The 22,894-nt window shown below is 40.5% G+C and overlaps 1 protein-coding gene across 2 annotated transcripts in view; it reads right to left on the reverse strand.

Moving 5' to 3' along the window:
* Window positions 1-19,738, reverse strand: part of FAR2 (fatty acyl-CoA reductase 2) — a 164,238-nt gene extending 144,500 nt beyond the window's left edge. The window contains exon 1 of one of the 2 annotated variants that reach the window (XM_035550927.2): window positions 19,598-19,738. The gene's annotated coding sequence lies outside the window, so the exon portion shown is untranslated. Of the gene's footprint in view, window positions 1-19,210; window positions 19,476-19,597 lie in introns of those variants that run through there. The other variant, XM_035550928.2, reaches the window with a different exon arrangement.
* Between the last annotated feature and the right edge of the window lie 3,156 nt (window positions 19,739-22,894).

Here is a 22,894-nt window from a genome sequence, read left to right on the forward strand (position 1 = left end):
ATTGCAAGAAGATTGATAAAATAAGGTTCTTGGTGGTCATATGTAAACTAGTTGGCAACTACCACCTTATCTCCTTTCTTCTACTGCTGACATAAAATGAACCAAAGTCTATGATGCAGAAGAGCAGTTGCCTGCATACCACCAAATAAATACATAAAATTTGAAGGGCAAAAGAAAGTCTTATTTATAGTATTACCTTTAAGCTTTCATTGATGATGCGAAGAAATGCTTATACTGTGCTCAGAAGAAACACGTTTACATTCCCCTAAACCAAAAAGAAACTGGAAAGAACAAAATGAAAATTATGCAGAGAATAGTTCAACTGTCCCATGTTGTGATTTCCTTGGGTCAGTATTTTTGCACCAAGCAGTTACCCAGGAAATAAAATAAGCTACGTTTTCAGGCATGTTTTGTACCCACAGCATCACAATTTTTGCAATAAATGTATTTTTGAGATTTCAGGGACTGCTTTCTAAAAAAATATTTTTCCTATTAGCAAAATGAATTGAGAGCTCATGCATGAAGAAAGGTGCACAATAACAACCAAAAGACATTTTCCAAGACAACATTCATTGTAACAGACACTTAGCTGTAGCCAGAAACAGTCTATGCCCATATTGTAACATTCCTGTCCATAGCAATACTACAACAATCCTTGCAGTAGTGATTTTGTTGAGTAGCCAAACTTGCTACTTGGACTTGCTGATTACATGTGAATTTCTACTTCTGCAGCCTTGATTACTGCAGAGAGATGACTAAGTATAACAAATTCAAATATGTGAATGTTTGTCCTACTGTTTGTTTATTCAATAGTTTTACATATTTTGTGCGGACATGATTAATGTTTCCTGAATAGCTGAGCTTGATGAAACTGGTACAACTTGGGGATAACAGGATCCAAGGACAATCACCCTTGAAGCTAAATCAGTATCTGTGAGTCAAGGCAGAGAGGAAGGGTTCCAAGGATATGTGCTCCCAACTCATCTACTCAGTTTATATGCTTCATGAAACACAAAATTTACAGTACACAACTTTAAAAAGAAATGGACTGTTTATTGCCTAGTTCTACTTACGTGGCATTTGAAACACTTCTTTGATCTAGAAAATGAAGCATTTTCAACAATGTTAAGAAACCCTAATCAGCTACAAGTGACATGTTTAATACCTTAATAAAAACCATTGCTTGAGTCACTTAATCTCATCCAGCAATGAAGTATATTTTCCTTCTAGTTTGCAAAATACTGGAGCTATTACCTACTAGTATTTGAAGGAAGTACAAGGTGGTTTTGACACATTGAATCTATTTAACAGGCAGGACAGTACACACCCTTTTCTGAACTGTTTAAATTATTCAGATGTACAAAACAAGCCAGATTCCTCCTCAATTATCAGATTTAAGATGACTGCATACTAAGAAATACAAGGAAAGTTTTGCCTTCAAACTGCCCAACTGCACTTCTGCAGACTGTTACACAAGCAGCATGAAGAGCGATTCCATTTCTTCATAGGATGTTAAGGAAATACAGATTGCTGGTCTAAGTGGTTGGAGACCACTTTTAGGTGTGTTTTGCACATAAGTTTTTGCCTGCAAATACTGGGTTATACCTCATAATCCCATATTAGTGTTTTTATAACACTATTATGATCAGTGTTCCACATATGGAGTTGACTATTATGCATATGTGCAAAGTCCATGCTGACTCCTGTGATAAACTTGCAACTAGCTTAACTACAGGATTTAGAGTCACTGGTGTTTCTGATGTCCTCAGATGCCCACACAAAGCTGCCACTACTCACACAGCAGTCAGCTTTGTTTTCAACAAGTTCAGGTTTCAAGAACATCTGTGCAATGTGATGCTCTTTGATGATAAAGCATCTGTCATATGTTGCACACATTCTCCTTCTCTCCAGAGATGCAAGCAGTTTTACTTCTCTACATGTTTTCATGACAAAAATAGTCTCATTCTTCCTTATGGTCCAGGATGCCAGACAGAGAAAGAGAGGTATCACTGGAGCTCTTCTGCACAGGCAATTTCAGAAGGGGAGCAAATGAGGCTTGCATAACTCTGTTCTCAATAGCACTTCAAAAAAAGAAAGGAGGAGTGGAATCATATCAGAGTCACTTTGATACAAGGGACCCAGAAGCACTACTACTTCACTATGCTACATAGACAAAGGTCTTTCAGGAAACTGTATCCATGTTACATCTTGGAAACCTTTTATCTTTTCAATAAAAATCAGTCCAAAGTCTAAATCCAAAGTGGAATTTAAAATAATCCAAATCAACAGGCCGTGTATTACAAGACAAACAGGAGCAATAAATCCAGACAATGTTACAGTTCACACTGAAACTACATGCCCATCATTTGTTACCACAAACCCTGCTGGGGTTTGCAGGCCGGACCACTTCAAGGTGTGATGAGACAGATCATATCCAAGGAATTCACAAGAGAACTACCAAGCCCATAACAGGTTTCTGCATCTGTTTTCACAATAAAAACCCTTCATCTTCCGGGCCAAATCATGATTTCATGTTATCATACTCCTACCTTAGGTTCCATCCCTCCATAATTTAAAATCATTTCATAAATGCTCTTGCATAATGTCCTGGGTTGTAATCAGAATCAGGTTTATATATTGTACTTTCTAGGAGCTTGGGTGTTTATAGGTAGTCTAACCACCAGATTCTGATGCTCTGGCTCTAGTGAAATATAGGTAAATTTAAAGCAGCATATCCAAGGTAATACATAACAGGCATGCTGTAGGCGACAGTCCGGTCACCCAAACAGCACTTGATGAGCTAGCAAACCCAGCCAAACATAGGCTGGTGCCTGCTGAGATGACAGCTGCTCAAAAACTCTGGCCTGCTGAAAGACACCAGATACAGCCACCCAAGCCACAGCATGGCCAAGATAACATTGTCCCCAGAAGCTGCAGCACACCGTAGAAGAGCCTGAATTTTGCAGATTGAATTTGCTAGTCCCACTGAAGGCTGACTGCATTGGTTTGCCTGGATCTATACAAAACAACTAGGGATCTGTACTTTGCCTTCCCACGCCTCATAGTGTGGAGACTCTCCGGCTGGTAGAAAGCTCCTGGCTCAGACTTCAGGAGAAAGCTGCAAAACTGCTTTTGGGCTAGAGCTAGCCCTGAAGGTTGAACAGTTGCATCAGCATGGCACTGCATAGAGACCAGCAAGCTTCTGTGGCACAGTTAATCTGAAACTGAAAGTCAAGTAAGACATTCTTTATTGTGCTATTTATATTACCACAACAATATTGAAGCACACAAGAAAACATGCATTTCTCAGCAAAGTTATCACTGTCTGGGCCTCAAAAATGCATCTCAGAACCCTGGTGAAGACCACAAGAAAAGGAAGTCCAATCTCTCAGTGCTGATTTGCTTCCCACACTCCCTATTTACACAGGTCTAGTACATACACTTACTCTGCACTCTGCAGTTGCTTCTTCTATTTCTGGACTGAAAACAAATATGAACATACACACAACCCCTGTTATCTGAACAATGAGATGCAAGTTTACATAAATATTTTTCAGGAACATTTAATGGAGAATATATTTTCATGATATCCAATATGTAAATTATTTCCTTTTTTTTTTTTTCCAAATTTGTCTTCTCAGAGATCCAGACTAAGTATCCTCTTTTGAAAATTTATCCTGCAGAGGCATTGACACTGCTACCAAGAATCTTACCAAGAATCAGCAAAACAGCTGCAAGCAAGTCATGATGCTTAAGCTAAAATGCTATAAGCATGTTAAATCCTGACAGTGAAAAAATTCTGGTCACACCTAGCAATGACTTCACCAAATTGATAAAAGAAATTTCCTAAAAGTAAAATGGTTTTGCTGAAACAAATTTGATGTTTGTCTGAGGAATTAATATAAAATTGACTATTTCATTTGACGTTAGGGCATTCTATTTCTTGATAAATACAGATAAAATTTACCACATAAAACATCAGTGGCAACTTTTGTAATTACAGTTATGGTTTGGAGGGAAGTGTTGCTATAGCAATACCAACCATAGGAAGGAAATCCACATCTACTCAGTGTGTTATTTCTACATATCATCTCTCTTCATGGCATAGCACTCTAGCAGAAAAGAGTGTACTAAATCAATAGCAATACCTATTTTAATCAAACAGGCACAGCTTGGAAAAAAAGTATTTCACAGAAACACACTGAACAAGGAAATGAAAGACCATGACCACATGTTTAGTAAGGTTTTGTTTGCATTAGTTACTTCAGCGTTGTTCCCTGGATCCACTTATATCAGCTGAAGTCAAGAGGTTAAATCCACGCTTTCGTAAACTGTCGTCTCCTGGATTCAGTGTATTTATTTCTTTTAATCTTTCTCTACACAATCATAACAACCTAAGCGAGATCTCACACTGGTTTAACTCCTAGCAATTTCAGGGCTGCAGGATTTCTTGTTTCAGGCATTAAGTGAAAGAAATAAAACTGGTTTGGGACTAGAATCAGGCCTGAAGTAATATAGCCACATTTGCATAACACTGATGCAACTGGCATTGATAATGCAACTGGGTTAATCTAGAACCCAGAAAAGGATCCACAAAGGACGACCAACATATGAGTGCAAAATCTTACCCAAACAGTCCCATGGGAGGGCTGGTACCCAGGATGTACTCTGTGACATTGCCACCTACAGCGTTCTTGAACCGGGACTTCAGCTGTGGGTTTGGGGAACTGAAACTTTGGGTGTTCCTTTCTTTCTTGTACAAGGATTGACCCCATTCTGTCTGTCTCCACTCCTACCTCAGATTACTGATATCATACTCCCATTTATCCTGGCTTTTAGTTGTTTATTTTTTCCTTTTTCCCTTTCCACAAGTTGGGTCCTTCAGTTAAATGTTACAGCTCTCACAATCAGATTTTAAATGAATCAATTCAATTGAAAACAAACCAGATATCATGAACACTTTTTTGAAAACAGGTCTTTTATATTCCCAAGAGCTGATTTTATCTTGTGTCTCTATCTGCATCTTATTTTTGACAAGTTCAGACAAATTTCTGTACATTTCTACAGCTCCTAGCACACTTAGGAATAGAGAAGAAATAGTAAAAGTAGATATAATTCTCAATAAGTAACCTTAACTCAACTGAAATAAAAGTTTCTTAGATTTCTATGGTCATTCTGTTTTTTCCCAAAGCCAAGTCAAAAGAGCAGAAAATTTGAAAAAGGCTAAGGAAAATAACAACACATTATATGGAGTTAAGAAAGTCTTGAGCACAGATGAAATTCAAGCTAATAATAGGGAGGAAGTCTTTTTGAAAGAGGAGCTTCCATTGCTCATCATTCCATGCCTACCACTGCAGACAGGTAAATGTCACAAACTTACATAATTCCTCTTCCACATTGCACAGTCTTGCTGCTCTGGACAGACTAACTTGAACAGATCTCTTTGTAGTTAGAAACACATAAAAGCTAGCTGGAAGGGACCTCTGGAGATCACCTAGCCCAACTTTCTTCTTGAAGAGAGACTGTCCCCAGTGCTAGATCAGGTCATCCACAGCTTGGCCCAGCCAAGTCTTGAAAACCCCCAAGAAGAGATTCCGCAACCTTCCTAGGAGATATGTTAAAACTCCTACACTACTCCCTGGTGAGAAACTTTTACCCAACTGCCAGCCTGAACTTCCCAGCTGTAACTTGTGGCTGTTGCCCCCTTATTATTACCATTTGCCACTACTTAGTTTGGCTCCACAGACATTGCAGCTTGTTCATATGGGTCCAATGGCTCCAATCACCTCCGCAGACCTTTGTTGTACCCTCTCTCCACTTTTTAAGCCATCCCCCTTCTCATTTGAGAAGCCTGAAAACTGACTGCAGAATCATAGTAAGCAGCAATGCTGAGGGGGTTGATAACTTCCCTTGATCTGTTGACCATACTTCCAATATAGACTACTATGGTGTTTGCCTTATTTGCAAGGAAAGCACATCATCAGCTCATTTTCATCTTGGTAGCTGCCATAATATCCCATTACTTTCCCTACAGATGTTCTATTTAGACAGTTATTCCCCAGTCAGTACTGTTGCATGGGTTAATCTGCACAAGCACAGAATTTCACATTTACTTTTCACAGAATCACAGACTGTTCAGGATTAGAAGGGACCTTGAAAGATCTTCTAGTCCAATCCCACTGCCAGAGCAGGAACACCTAAATCACATCACACAGGAACATGTTCAAGAGGGTTTTGAAAGTCTCCTGAGAAGGAGACTCCACAGCCCCCCTGGGCAGCCTGTTCCAGTGTTCTGTCACCCTTACTGTAAAAAAAAAAAAAAAGTTTTCCTTCATATTTATGCAGAACCTCCTATGTTCCAGCTTGCACCCATTGCCCCTTGTCCTATCATTGGATGTCACCAAGAAGAGCCTGGCTCCATCCTCCTGACACTTGCCCTTCATGGGATTTCAGTCAGCTCAGGTCTCTCACAGTCTAGCTGAATTGAATTTCTACCACTTGGTGTATTAAACTGTCTCTCCTGCCATTGTAACTGGATCTAAAAATTTTCTCAGGGTATATTCTATCTCACCATCTAGGTAATTTCTAGAGACAACACTACTGGTCCAATGCCTCGCAGGCCACTTGTTACTGATCTCTAATGAGACACTGAGCTAGTGATGGCTACCCTTGAAATGCAGCTATCCAGTCATTTTTCAATACATTTAACAATCTACACCCTCCAACCCATACTTCCAAAACTTCCTCAGTGAGAGATCATAGAATCATTAATGTTGGAAAAGACCTCCAAGATCATCTGGTCCAACCATCACCCTACCACCAATATCGCCCACTAAACCACATCTCTAAACACCGTGTCCAGCCTTTCCTTAAACACCACCAGGGACAGTAACTCCACCATCTCCCTGGGCAACTCATTCAGATGCCTAACTCCTCTTTCTGAGGAGAAATTTCTCATTTTCCAACCTGAACCTCCCCTGGAGCAACTTGAGGACATTCCTTTTTGTCCTATCAAGAGGGAAAATAAACACCTTGCTTAAGTCAGTCAGAAAATGCTATATCCACTGACATCCCCTCATTTCATTGAAAAAGGCGCTCAAGTTGGTCAAACATGACTTGCCCTTGGTGACCGTGAACAGCTAACCCAGATGTACGTTCTCATCCTTCAAATGTTTGGAAGGAAATTCCCTACAGATGCAATTCATTATATTTCCAAGGATTGTGGTAAGGCTGACTGTCCTATAGCTACCTGGATTCTCCTTCTTACTCTTCTTAAACATGAGTGAAATGATAGCCTATTTCTAACCTTCAGAGACCTCTCTGCGATTTTTTTTCATGAAGTACTGCATTGCAATTACATCACCCATGTCTTTCAGCACACTAGCTTAAATCCTATCCATCCTGATGGATTTGAATACAGTCAGTTTTTCTAAGTAGTTCTGAAGAATAAAGTATTTTACTTCTTGAGTGGCAGTGCTAGATTATGTTCTTTTAGGCAAATATGGTTTTTCTACAAAACCATATTTGGAATAGAAATTTATCATGCCTTTCACTCAGTGGGCCACATTACCATTCTAGCAATCTCTTGCCTATATGCTCAATTCCACATCACTTGGGTGCTGAGAACATGGTATTTATCCTCATCTCATCCTTTTAAAATATGAAAGTGCTCTTGTCCCTAGTCCTAATGAGCAACCATCTAGTAGTAAGTACTTCTCACAAGCAGACAGTGATATTGGAAAGAAGAGAACCCAAATCTCCCGATCACTAGAGCTCCAAATACTGATTAAGGGAGAACAGAAAGCTATGAAACACCACTGTACAAAGAAAACTTCTGATCATACCCTTAACAGTATCTCTGAAGTAACTGGAGGAATGAAGAAGAATAGCTCTCAGTTCTGACATGAGCTCATACTTGCTTAACAGGACTAAAATTATCAGGTTTCATTTGGATTCTTCTAGGATGTTCCCTTCGGGGAAGAAGGGAAACTGACTAAGTTCCTGACTAAGTTCCTTTCACTGACATTAGAGATTGCACTGTTGCCTTGATAAACTTGTGAGATAAACTTCTTGAATGTTCAAGACAAGACTTCTACATATCCTTACAAACCTAATTCACCAGGGACCTATGACCTGCTGCTGCAGACTCTTCCCTGCTTTCTTCTGATTCAAGAGGATCCAAATATTCACTATGACACTGCCTTCCAGACAGACATCTTCCAACAAATCCCAGCTGTGCTGTTCCAACAACCAGTGCTAAGTGAGAACAAGAGAAGACGAGCCCTTTCTACCACATGTTAAGACAGTGCATTTATACTTGGTTAAAGATCACACTTATTGCTCACAGTAAAGTGGGATACACAGGTGCAAAGCACTACCTTTCTCTTCTTCATCCAGCATGTGGTGCACTGGCAGACCTCTATATCTGTGACTTGAAGCCTATCATATTGCCTGATTTCCACTTTCTCTTTGCACTGGAGATTATTACTTGGGTTCTTTACTACATTCCCTTTGCTTTCAAGTACTAATACCACCCTACTAGATGGGAAAAGCACATCTCCAGTGAACATATGAGCAAACACAAAGCACAGATGAAGTAAACTTAGAAGTCAATAAAACCAATGTGTTATTGCAGGAAACAGTCTCAAGATGATACAGACAGTTCAGCTGTGACCCAGTATATTTTGTTCTCATATCACAAAATTCTGGTGAAGATATATTAGGCTAAACATTAAAATTACACCAGGACACCAGCACTTGTACCCCTGTTAACACTATAAAGGTATTTTTTGCAATATATTGAAGAGCTGATTTAAACAAGGAAGAAATGCTCAACACAGAAGTGGCTTTTATAGTTGTCGGTTTACAACCCATGCATCAGAGGACAAAGGAAGCAGAAAGCATATATATTTTAGCTTTTTTTTTTTTTAAGTCAGATTCTTTCAGAAGTTGCTTTTTAAAGAAAGGATGGAAATTTTTCAAACTGGACATAGTAATGAGCTTGATTGGAGACATAACTCTTAGTGAAAGGGCTGCAAAAATGAAGTATGGAAAATATGGCACTTCAAAAAATAAGGCAATGAAGTATGACCTTTACATCACACTTTATTCTTAATGTACTTTCCTCTTCCTAATCTTCCTGAACCTTCTCACTTCAAAACAAGTGTCAAATACATGCAACTGATATAAATACATGTGGTTGATATAAATAGGAAGTTCTGATTTGATAAGATTTTGGTACCACACTGTACAGAATACAGAACAGCTACCTATGGGATGTGTCAGTGAACATTTAAGCCTTTTATATAATAAATTTAAAGGAAAGTACTTCCAGCAATTAGGAGCACTTTAGATTGAAATTTTCTCAAACCAAAATTTTTAGGCACTATATTTTACATGGACAGTACACAAGGTTGCACATAGCAGATAAGAATTTCAAAGACAAAGAAAAGGAATGCAAGGAGGTGCCATTTAGACTTATAAATGAACCAGAAGTATGGAGTAATATTTGTACAAATTTCTAAAGAGAAAAGCATCTAATGGTGCTGATGTAACTCTAGGGTGACAATGTAGAGGACACATTGAAAACATGTTTACAGCAGACAAAGGCTCACATGCATACTGTGGAAAAAAATCCTATTATCTTCTTCATATCTATCCATCAGACATAATAAGTTTAGCTTACTCTTCTTACCCACGAGTTTGCTGCTATAAATCTAGGAGTTATATGATACCAGCTTCTATAATTCTACTTTTGTCTGTATGGCAGTTTAAGGGCTCACAGTCACAATCACATTAGTCACATTAGGTGTAGATGGAAAATAAGAGAACTACTCTCTTTGAAGGCACCCTGTCATTTAACAAAAGATAGCTTTACTTTTACAGTATTGTGACTGTATTGTCACATTTTGAACACATGAACCTTGGATCAGAGACAAGTTCCTACAAAGGGCTCCTGATCACCTCACTTCATCTTCCAGAGGAAGAGCTACATAGGTTGCTATGGAAATTAAACATCAGTGAGAATTAGAGTACATGGTTTGATAAATGCAGATTATGTTGTTTCAGAAGGCAAGAACTTGCCCATCTTCAAGGACTCAATCTAGTGATGGAAACTCTGGCATTGCATATTACTTTTCAACATGACTATCCAATTTTCAGCATGAACAACAGTTATACATGCCAGCCTATTACCATAAAAACTGAGAAGTTGTATTTAACTTCAGAAGCAAGGCAGAGGCAGTCACAAAACAATATCCTCCTACGCGTCAGATCTGAAGAAAACCTAGCCTTTTAGAACAGATGACAAATGTATTCAGAATTAAATATCACCCTGTTTATGATTGACCAGCAAAAAGGTGATTGTTGAAATATACAGTCATGTATTACTTGAAAACTAAAGCTACAGTAACTATAACAATAGTCATAGGTTTTCTGAGAGGAACCTGAGAAGTAAGACCTTCCCCCCATGCCTGGGTGTGGTAGTATGAGCAGCTAATGCAGCTATATAACATTACTGCCTTGCTACCAGATCAGAGTCTAGTTTTGCATATATCATTGGTTTACCAGTATCACTGTGTTGGTAGAGCTCAGAAACCTCATATTTAAATTTATCTCATCTTGAAAGCATATAGTTTCATCTGATCCCTGAAGTTGCCTGCTGAAAATTCTGTGTGGAGAGTTCATCAGCTGTAAACAATGTCTAATCAGTTCTTGAAAACCCTTGAGCTAGCAAAAGCAGTGGTAGAGGATTCAGTGTTACCCTTCACAAATAAAGAAATGCTTGCACATCAGTTGTATTTGACCCATTACAAGTAATTCACCAGAAAAAATGCTGGACCAAAACACTGTCCTATATATTGGGCACTGAGGAAGCAGGAACTGAACATTTTTTCTCCTCATATCAACTAACTTGGACCCTGTAGCAAAGAGCAATGCACAGGATTTGAGCCAGGTGCCTGTAAAGCATTGGTTTTAACATAAATCCAAGATACTTCAGAACATGGTGGAGATAGGTTAAATTCTTTTCTGAGTGACAGGGATTAATATATAGCTAGCAGTTTGCCAGATATCACATAGCAATGATGGGTCAGCAATAGGCCAAAATGAAGGCAAAGCCATACATCTGACAAAAATCAGTCTTTAAGAACAATTAGCCTTCTCATCTCCTCTGTCAGCTTATTGATGGCAGAACTAGGTAAAGGAACAAAAAAGTGACTGGGAGATAATACAGTCATTAGGAAATAAGGGAGATGAGGAAGAAAAGACATCAAGATCCCATGTCTCCCATCAAATCAATATATTTAGAAGATTCAGCCTGTCCTGAATTCAAGCATGTAGCAGCACATTGGCTGCTTTGATGAGATGTGGGGCAAGGCAACAACCACTAAACAGAAATGTAAGAACGATGAAAAAAAATCAAAACTACATGGTTTTATGGCCAAAGTCACTGGTTATCAGAAGAACCCGAAACTTGTGAACTCAGTGGAAAACCTTTAACTACTTTACCTATGTACAAGATTTAATGATTGTTTTGAAGTGTACAATAGAGCATGACACAAACACCCCGGTACTCTGCTTCTCTGAAATTGTCTCATCAAGATTATTTCAAATGAAAACAAAGGCAGAGAGGATTACTGATATTTTATGCTATACTAGGAGCATATAAACTTAGTTTGTTCTGGAGTATTTAGATATAGAAGAAATGGTCTCTTTAAAAAGGTTACTGGTATAAGACAGGGTCATTCAATGTCTGTAACATCTTGATCTGAGATTTTACTTCTTCCTGCAAATGACAAACTGAAGGACTCCATAGGAAAGTACAAACAGAACCACATCAAAGCAATAACGTACATTACTGGAGAAAGAATCATAGGGCATGTAAAGAGCTAAACTAATACCTAGATATAGTCACAGAAGTGGAATTTACTGCATGCAACATTAGACTACATGGTTATCAGAGCTCTGGGTTTACAGAAACAGATCTTTTATCAGAAAAGCAAAAAATCTTTCTTTGCTGTCTGCAGGATCAGAAGTAAAGCAGAGGATGCAGTTGTACGAAGCAAGGGATGTCTAGGGTATAATTCTGTCACATTCAATTTAGAAATGTAAATACATTAGAGTTTGGGTGGCTTATTTATGATCTGGGGACCAATGGACTCAGTCTTTCCATATTTTTTTGTCCAACAAAGGACTTGGATGCTTTACAGCAATGACATTCAATTCAGTAGCCAAAGACAAATTAGAAGCACTCCCTGAACTGTCATGCTCCCCCAACATAAAGCTAGAAGCAGCAAAACAGCAGATGTCAGTGCATTCAATGGAGATTTTGCCAAGGACTGTTTCTGTAACACATTTTCTTTCACCCTGGAAACTGTCCTTTAAATTATCTTTAAATAAAATCATACATCCATTTCAGAACAGCTGATAACACAAATAAGTCCCATTCATGGTACTGTGAGCAAGAACAACATCAGAAGGAGTTTTAAGTTGAGCACACAAGTTCTCTCTCTATCCTTTCCCTTTCCTCCCTCCCACTACCTCAAGAGAGCACACTTCTAAAGCCCCCTACTAGAGCTATGGACATATCATGAGGGAATTTCAGAAGAAATGTACTTCGTATTAAAAATCTTTAAGTATAAAACTAATTCCAAATAATATCACATGTTTGTGAATAAGCAATGACAGGTGGTAAAAGCAGATGGTTTTGAAAAGATTTGCAGCAGCCCCTGGCTCCGCTGTTCTACTGTCTCAGCAGGATGCTGGCAGAGAAAGCAATTCCCCACCTCTTCTCTCCCTGCCTCACTCGAGAAAACCAGCAGCAGCTGACCTCACCAGCTGCCACAGAGCCAGGATAGGACCAGCAAAGTGCACTTGTTCACATTCTTCATCCCACCTCCAGACCTCTGCCTCACTACAGAAGCCCTCCCTATTGCAAGCCACTAATGCAAGCAGACCAGCTGGATGATGATCTGACAGGAGCCACAAAACCCCAGTGTTTGCTGGACCTGGCACAGAGTGGGCATATCTGCTGGTTTAGCCAGTACAGCACTGTGGATATTCACTGTAGATCATGACCACTTCGCTTCTGGAATATGTGTCACTTCTGACCATGCTGAAGGAAGACATCTAAAAATGATCATCCATTAACACTCCAGCGCTGAACCTAGACACAAACACCTGACTTCCTTTAGACCTCTGCTGAAAACCATCTGCTCTTGCTTCTGAATGCCTTGGCAATGGGTGAGACCACACCTTACCTCAATGTTTCTGCAGAATGAAGAACAAAATCCTGCACAACCTAACAAATTTTCCACAAGAGGTAAATAACCTTGTGTCATTACTTAGAGTGATACTGCAGTTGAGAAGAAAACTCAGATGCACAATTACTCACATCAAATCTCAAAACAGAGAGATATGGTAAAAATTCGTTCACATGGCAATGGGAACAGTAAAAGAAAAGGAAGTTTCCAAATCAGCGTTGGGTAATTGACCAAAACTGCCAACAAGTGCAGCTACAACTTCTCCATTACTTGAGCTTTGGGAGACTCGCTACTAGTGAGTAAACAGTGCTGGCTTGAGGCTGTCATTTTCTGCACATCGCATCAGTTGTAGCACACCAACAGTTAAGTCAGTTGTAATGAGATGCCTCTTGTTTGAGGCATCACAGTTACCTATAAAGATGACTCAGGCAAATTCATATACAACTGATGAACCATTAAATTGTACCAGGTTTGGCTACTATCAAACCAATTTGTATAGCCTATTGTTAACTCCACAGTACACTCATCTCAAAGAACCTTTTAGAAAACTTCTGTGCTTTGTTAATATCCACACATTTTATGAATAAATTAAGAATCTCTCTTTCAGGATTTACTAAGGTGTATTGTAGGAATTATGGTCTTTTAAAGGGATGGCACCTTTTCTACATAGTGTCTCTGCTCTTCAGATTTTCCTCAGAACCAGATCTGTTTGATATAATTTCAGAACAGCTCTTATTTTTGTTTTCTATTTCTTTAAACATTATAATTGTATACCTTGATGAGAATCTTTCCCTTATTTTCTATCTATAGCATTGTTTACAAAGTTTCAATCAATTTACACTTCCATAATTTCATTCACAGTATCAAGATAGTTTCTGAGGGAATATTCTAGAGACTATAGTGACACTAAGGTGTATTTATGTTCAGTGTCCCCTATATAAGAAAAAGCCCTCCTGAACCATCTACTGCAAAATAACTCCACTTTCTTTATGGGATAAACAATGAAACTGGGGAACCTTTCTTTCCTACAGTCAACAGGTTTTCTAGTTACTTTAAGGTCAACCCCAACCTCCCCCCCATTTTTTTTTTACCTTCCTATTTCTTCCCAACTTTATATTGCATAATAGAAACAGTTGTGAAAAAAGAGTTTCCTATAAAGGTAGACAAACATTTCAAACCTGAAGTCATAAACATATGTATTTTGAAGTACACAGCAGTAAAATTGCCACTCACCTTTGTGGACGATAAACTATGTTTCTGGGCTTGGATAAGGCAAGGCTTGAAGGCAGCATTAGAAATTAAGCGTTAGATGGTAAGCATTCAGGTTTGTGACCAGTCCTGTCCCTCTTACATGCATTAACCAGACATTAGGCTTTGTGTTTGTTCTGCTAACCCCTATAGAACAACTCACTGCTTCTGAAAGGAACATATATAGGTGGCAGATACTGGCATAATGGATTAAAAAATGAAATTACGTATTAGGAAAACCTATAATATGCATCTCTTATGGGTACAGCTGCTCCACATTTACTGTCAGTAAGCAGAAAATGGAGTTATACACAATAGCTAATTTCTGTGGCACAAGGTATCTTTTCCTGTTAGCATGGATATAAAAACAGAGCCCTATGTAATTTCCAGTCTCTAGTAACTGTCTAAGCATAGGTACACACAAAGAAAAACACACGTACAAGCAACTCCTGCAAAAGGCAGCTAATATAAGCTTAGAACTGAATGCAATTACAGTAAAGTTACAGGTATTTTTGCCAAACCTTTAATATGCATCACACTTTAACAAAAAACAATGTATCCAAAGATTTGAGGGAAAGGGGATTTCCAGCCTCCAATAATTAGCAATAGAGCATTAATTATATGCCTACACACAAGTTCCTACTATTGACTATTTTACTGTGCAAAGACCTAATTAGCTGTAATTTTGACACTGTGATCCGTATAAGTACATCACCCAAAAACAATTATATTTTCTAAAGGAAGCCTGAAAGCACTCTTTGGATAAGAGTTTAAAAATAAATAGGCTACATCAGAAGGCGTTAAAAACATGAGTTATTGGCTTCACTGTAATATAAACTTCACTGTGAAAGCAAATGAAAATGAAGTTTTGCCAGCTATAGCTGTGTATCAAGGAGGGCTGTGATGCTGATGGGTGGAAGGTGACCTATGGTGGCAGTACACAACTGTCCATGGGAACTGATTTGCAGAAGTCCAGGATACCTCACAAGAGAGAGCAAACTAGAGTCATGCTTCCCCGTGACTGCTTCTATGGCTGTGATCATCATTGATAAAATGACCATCGTAGACCACAAACATGAACCTTGTTAGTACAGGCTGTATACAAACACAGAACAAGAAAACCAGACTGTCACTAAAGTAGTTTGCGATTTAAATTTAACATAGGTAGATTTGGAAACAACAGTGGCAGAACTGACCCAAAACCGAAATCCAGAGACTGAAATCCTTTGCAGAGGGGGGCAATGTTTATTTAGCAAGCCAGAGTAAGGCCTCACCTTCTTCAAAGGTGCAGGTATTTAAAATAACCTTTTGTCTTTCAAATTTCCTCTTTTAGTTTCAACAGTCTCTCCCAGAGTATGTCTATGCAGGTGACTAGAGGCAGACAAGTACTTCTCACTCTCCTAATTGGCCAGATAAAAACCAAATCTAATCTGGAAGGCATGCAAAAGTGTTAACATGGCACTGGGTGAGCTCATTATACTGCAGTGCCATCATCTTTTTAACCTGGCACTAATGGGATTCCTACTGAGTACCATGAGGATCAGCCTGCTCTTCCCCCATCTGCATGTCTCTGCTGACTCCTTGGTGCATTTCTGTCACACATGGAGTCAGACCCAGGAACTCATCCAACTGAAAACCAAGCCAACAGCAACAAGAACGGATTTGCATTTGGCCACAAATTATAGTATCAGCACAAGTGAGAGATCAGGAACGTGTAGCCAGAGGTGAGGCAGGCAGGCTGACCCTCTGGCAGTAGTCCATGTTTGTGGTAATTTAAAATGACCACTGAACCTCACCCTTCACCTTGTTGAGAGACAAGTATTTGTGACCTCCAGCAACAGTCTCATATTAATGCAGGTGAACTGCTCCCAGGCAAGAACTGCCTTTGCATAATAACATTGTGTGCCAGGGAAGTGAACATGCTTCAATCAACAATTACTTCTAGGTATGTCTGTAGATGCCTGACTCTTTCCATGATCTACTGCTAATAACTTAGATAGTGTTAATTTTATTGGACAGCTTTGTTACATTCAAATTTGTTTCTTAAGCCTCCTTTGTGGACCCAGGAGCCTTAGGGAATAAGAACACTATAGTTTTTAATAGTGATAATGGGATAATAGCACAGTTATAGAGCAACACTATGACTATCCCCAACATCTCCCTACAAACACAACAAAACCAAACAATACAGCAAGCAATAATCCCCAGGTTAGATAATCACTCATCAGCAGGGTTTCCCCTGGACCAGTGTTACTTTCTACCACCCTTCAGCTTCTATAAACTATTCAGCTTCTTTAAACTATTCACATCTGTGGTAACACCAAGAAACTTGGGTCTTTCCTCCCTTTCCCATTTCAAAACATGTATTTTTTCCTTCTTCAGTATACCATCATTTACATGATCCATCCACTGGAAATAGCAAAGTTATCTGCCATTGGGGAAAAACAAACAAACTGCTAAGTGATAAGGATTTGCAACTTCCTATGTGGAATGTAAAAGAATGAAAAGTTTCCTACAATGACAGTCTAACATTGCAGACTGCCCAACTGGAGAAAGGATCTACACTCTGCTACAGGAACTGAAATCAGCAGCAGCAGAGAGATTACTGAAGAAATCAGCTGCTCATTAATTTTCCCCCACTGTAGCATGCAGACCAAATGTCAGTCTCTCTGCTTTTGGTGATATTATCTATACTCCCTGCCACATTCCTTCCACCCTGCCATCACTTACATTCATACCAGCAAGCCCACAGCTCACCAGCCACCCACTCTGCCCTGCCAATGATCCAGATCTGAACTGACTTTGAGTAAAACACGGGAAGTTTATCTAAGCTGCCTTGACAGAGCTGCTAATTTTATGCTTCTGTTAGCAAGCCATTCCCTACCACCTTTATGACAGTCTTTTTTTTTTTTGCCAAGATGACATGTTACAAAAGTTTTATTTACTCAGACTTTTCTTACACGATCTTCAAGACATTAAGCACTCTTAGAACTCAATTTCCTCACCACTAATCTAAACAAACATTAATAGGGATTAGAACTGAAATCCAAATTGGCAGAAATGAAAAAATTTGCAGCTTTGTTACAATATCAGATGCATCCATCAACATCCTCTAAATATAGTGAAAGGTTAGCCTAAATCTGCTATTGCTTCATGTTTAATTCAGATACCTCTGAATGAGTGCAGTTCTCCCCATCCTTCCCTCACCCAAGTCTTCTATTCTCATCACCTACATAATTCTGAAGAATTTAATCTAGAAAAACACCCCAAAACACATAAGGAAAAGTTTTTAAAATATTGTTTCTACAGAACTGTAGTTTATCAAATGAAAGATTAAAGAAATGGAGATTAAAGCACTAAATCATAACAGGGATTCTACAACTCCTATAAAGCAACTATCTGTAATTTTTCAGCTATGTAATTGCTTTAAAGAGAAGATGAGTACATTATACAGTCAAGAACAAAACTTGCACTTTTCTATTTAAGAACATTACAGGTAAGCAGAAAATTATGATTGTTTTGATACAGTAGATGCAACAGAAGAACTCCAGTAGCATCTCTCTGAACTGCCATCAGCTTCTTATCAAAGAGAGGTGAAAGTTTCCAGAATACCAGCTCACACAGAAAGTTATTCTGTAAAGAGATGTGGGCTTTTGGATCAAAAGCTTCTGAAAGGCTATGCATTTTGTTATACCTTTGGGATCACATCCTATTTCAATTTTATTCTTACTTCAATACAAATTCAAACAAATCAGACTTAGAGAAGATATGAATTTTGGACTAGATTTCACCAACCTAATAATAACCTTTACTGGCATCAAAAATAAGGCAAAAAGAAAAACCAATCATTTGACTGAACCTATGGCATAGTATTTCTGGGTGAATCAGCTCCCATTTAGTTTCATTGCTTCCCACTGCAAGATAATGGTCTGTCATTAGTTATTTGTGTCTCTAGTTATGCCCTTAAAAGGCTCCAAGGCAAACATATAAAGCAAAATTGTTCTGAGTAACAACATTATTGTAAAGGACTGTATGAGACAAGGTCACGTGTCTAGTTTCTAGAAAACTAAGGATATCCTCACAGGATCCTGCAACAAAAATTGGGTTAAATCTTTGTGGTGCCATGATCTATCCAGTAATTTCCCAATCAAGAGATAGGAAACAGCACCAAGGCTTGGAATAACCAGACCTCTTCATACAACTGCTAATACTACGCCCATTTATATATATTTTTTTTAATCTAGGGCCTAATAACAGGGAAAACAAGACAACCCTCCCCTCGAATCGCATTAGATTTTCCCCTTTTTTTGGGCGGTGTGCATGGGGGGGCTGTAACATCGCACTTCGGGTTACCCCCTACCCAGGGCAAAGCAGCGCAGGGACCTCTCACCACGCTCCTCATTCATAGGGCTGGCCCTCCGCCTTTAACTTTCCCAGGGAGAAGCGGAGGCATCGGCTGGGCAGGGACGGGCCAGTGCCGCCGCTTCCCCCCGGGGCATCGCCCGGCGCCGGGGGCCACGCTCCCAGCCCGGCCCCTCTGGAGCTGCAGCCGGCCCGGCCCCACCGCCCTCCCCGCTTCCTGAGCGGCACCATCCCTCCCGCAGCGTGGCCTCCTCGTCCTCTCCCCCACCTCATTTCTTTTTCTTGTTTTTTTCATTATTATTTTTGCTTCCTCCCCATGCCCCGCGACGGGTCGTTACCTTCAATTACCGCCCTTCCGACGAACTCGCGTCTCCAGTCCGCTGCCCCCCCCTCCCTTAGCACGCAAGCAACTCCCAGCGAACGAAGGGGGGGGGAAGGAGCGGAAAAAAAAATTACGAACCTCAACCTCTCCTCCCCTTTTGGGTTTGATACTATATATCCGGCCGGGGGAGGGAGGAGCAGCGCCTCTGCTCTGCCTTCCCCTCCGGAGCCCGCCAGGGATGCGGAGCGGCTCAGGCCACCGGGGCCCCACTGCAGCGGGAGCCGCTAGGAGGAAGCAGCAGCCGGAGCCACGTTTCGCAGTGCCGCAGGGCACCCGAGCAAACCGCAGCAGCCTTCAAAGGGCAGGCAAGAAAAGGCTCCCACCCGCAGCCCCCCCTCCTTACCGGGATCCCGGGGCTCCGCTGCCAGCGCCGCCGCCTCCGCGCAACCCCAGGACGCTGCGGGGCGAGCGACCTGCGGCGGCTCCTGAGCGCCTCCCCGAGCCCCTGCCCTGCCCTCGTCCTCCTCCCCCCCCGCCTGGCACCACCACGGAGCGGGGCGTGAGCGGGAGGCCGGAATTTGCGGGAGGCAGGGCTGAGCTGCGGCCCCCACACGGGAGGGGAAGGGGAGGAAACTGAAGGCTTCACAAATCCATGGCGAAGGAGCAGGGCAAGTGGTCCCCAGGCTGCCCTCCGAGGGTATTGCACCTCCTTCCCTCATCGGTTTAAAACCAGTACGTTCGGCTCTGTTTTTAAAATGATGAGGAAGAGTGTTGTGTAGAGGGATAGCTATAAAATCAGCACATTAACTACACAATTCGTGTTATAAGCTTTAAAAAAAAAAAAAACACAACATACCTACTCAGCCATGAATCCTGTTCTCACTTCAGCTACTGAAGATACACCACCAGAAAGATCTTTTCAACCCAAGGGTTGAACTAGCGAGATGTGATGCTTTTATATCACTTATCACACAGTATGTAAAAGCATTAATTAATTTCACAAGAATGGGTTCATCTAATTACTATCTTCAATTTATTAGCAATGAAAAAAGCCACAGAGAGGTTAGGTAAGATGCTCATTGATGAGTAAATTAGTATCACAGCAGACCTCCAAACACAAAGGGATTAGGTGCTACGCCCACAGCTGCAGTTCATTGGTACCGAGCTACATCCTTTAGATGTTTAAAGGCTGCAGGTGCCTGATATTTCCATGAGAGCTTCCCAAGCGTGTGTTTGTGTACCTTGGCACTAGTAATTAAGCCCTAAGACTAGCTCCAAAGTAGGTAGGCCTTCATGTTTTCACCTTATTCTCCTCACTGTTCTTACAATGCACATCCCTCTACTCCAAATGCAATATTGTGCTGTAACCTGTGCATAGGGCTAAAAGTCCTGGTTACCCAGGACAAAAGATCTGCATCAACAGGTCTCCACACTGCACTTGCAGAGCTGCTGCAGGGTTATCTGTGTGGGGTCAGATAGAGCTGTTCAGGGAATTCATTTTATGAAAAAGCACGGCGCAGGGTACGTTGACAGTATCCCTTATATAGATGGAAGATAGACTGCTGCTTTCATAAATAACTAGGTGCTATCTCAGTAGCTTCCACAGGAGAGTAGAAGCTCTGGTTTTCATTTCATTTTTTTTTTCTCCTTAAAAGGAAAAGGAACCTACAACTTATATGAAAGAATTTTGGGATTCATTCATCAGAAATGTAGTGGGAGGGAACTTCCAAGGAAAGAAACTAGAGGAAGTGGTTCTTATCCAAGGAAGTCGCAGCTGTTTGCAGAAAGTGACTGATGGTATCTCAGATAATTCTGGGTAAATAGAGTTTTGGTTGCCTACATACATCTCTGGCATATTCTTTAACATAAACGTCTGCCTCAACAGACTGGACAGACCTCTGTCTAATTGAAAAATTGGGCACTAAAATGGGGAACAGGTAGGCAAATGTGATAATTTGTGAAAATAAGTAGGCAATCAGGAGTGGCTTTGTTGAAAGAGTTATCTTGGAGTCTGGAAAAATAACCATAAGGAAAGTTTCTGAGAAGCACAGAATTAGAGACAACTATCACTTGTGTTGTCTTTCAGATTATTGAACAAATAGAAAAAAGAGCTTAATAAGCTTGAAAAAAGAGCTTAATAAGCATCAGTTTTTGCAGAAACTGTATCAAGAGGCATTACATGGGAGACAAAGTACTTTCAAATCTACAAACTTATAGAAATTCCTTTGTGAACTGGGAAAAAAATGAGCAGGCCTGACGAACAGTTCCCAACTAAAAGCCAGTGACAATATTGAACAGGTACCATGTTAGGGACAATTCATGACAGATTCCAAGAAGTCTCTAGGAAAAATAAAATAAAAATGAGGGGGTAATGTAACTGAGGAGATGAAGAAACAATAAAGAATCATTAATGCAGTGCCAACCTGAAACAGCCACCCTTTGAACCAATGAACTGAAGGTTGCAATGCAGCTCTCAAATTCATAAAGGGGTGGGGCAACACTAGAGGCTTGGCTGAAAAAAAAATGCCTTAAAAGGCTAGTTGAAGTAGTACATCACAAATGCTTAAAAGCACTAAAAAATGTAAACTCTACAGGGTACATTGCCCTCAGGGACAAATGGGAGAGATTAGCCTGCATTGTTCTCTCTTGAGTAACCTTCTTAATTCCATCATTAATTAAAGTGACTGAGCTGGAGAAAGCTTTTGCAAGCCTGGGTCTTCAGTGCATACCACAAGGAGGAGACATGAACAGAAGAGTAAATATTTTCCAGAACTCCTGAGTCCATAACTGCTCTCACACTCCGCTCTCCTCCTCTCCCACTTTGTTTTCCCTAGTTGTTCTTGAATTGCTTATTATATGGTCTTGTTTGCAAGTGACAAAAACTCCCGTAAGCCTGAATTTGAAACTGAGCTTGCAAAAGGTTGCACAAACCTGAACTTCTATCTTAAGCTGTATAAGGGAGACATAAAAGTAGGAAAGATGAATTTTTACATCAAAATATCGTTAACATATGTAATACAAAACTGCTTAAGGAGAGTTGCCTGACAAGGGTCCACAAAGCTAGCACCAGAAGAATCAGAACAGCACTTCCCTCACTTCCTTTAGCAGTGTGCCCTAACTGTAATGGATGACTTAGGGGCAGGAAAGCAGTGTGAAAGAGTTGACCATCTGTGGTGGTTTTACTCGGGCGGGCGGGCGGCTGAGCTCCACCACAACTGCTCTCTCACTCCTCCTCCTCAAAGAGGAATGGGGAGAAAATATGATGAAAAGGGCTCAAGGGTTGAGGTAAGGATGGGGAGATCACTCAATAATTATCGTGACAGGCAAAACAGACTCAGCATAGGGAGATAGTAAGATTTATTGCCTATTAGTAACAAGCTAGAGAAGTGAGAAACAAAGGAAAGAAACCAAAAGCACCTTCCCCCCTATCCACCCTCTTCCACCTCCTCCTCCCGAGCCGCATGGAGGGATGGGGGTTATGGTCTGGGGGTTATGGTCAGTCTATAGCACTTCTTCTCCGCTGCTCCTTCTCGGTCACTCTCATCCCCTGTGCTGTGGGGTCCCTCCCACAGGATGCAGTCCTTCCCGAACTGATCCGGCGTGGGCTTCCCACAGGCAGCAGCTCTTCAAGAACTGCTCCAGATATGGGTCCGTACCACGGGGTCCATCTCTCAGGAGCAAACTGCTCCAACCTGGGTCC

This window comes from Cygnus atratus, chromosome 1 (genome assembly GCF_013377495.2).
Source record: "Cygnus atratus isolate AKBS03 ecotype Queensland, Australia chromosome 1, CAtr_DNAZoo_HiC_assembly, whole genome shotgun sequence".
Lineage (NCBI taxonomy): Eukaryota > Metazoa > Chordata > Aves > Anseriformes > Anatidae > Cygnus > Cygnus atratus.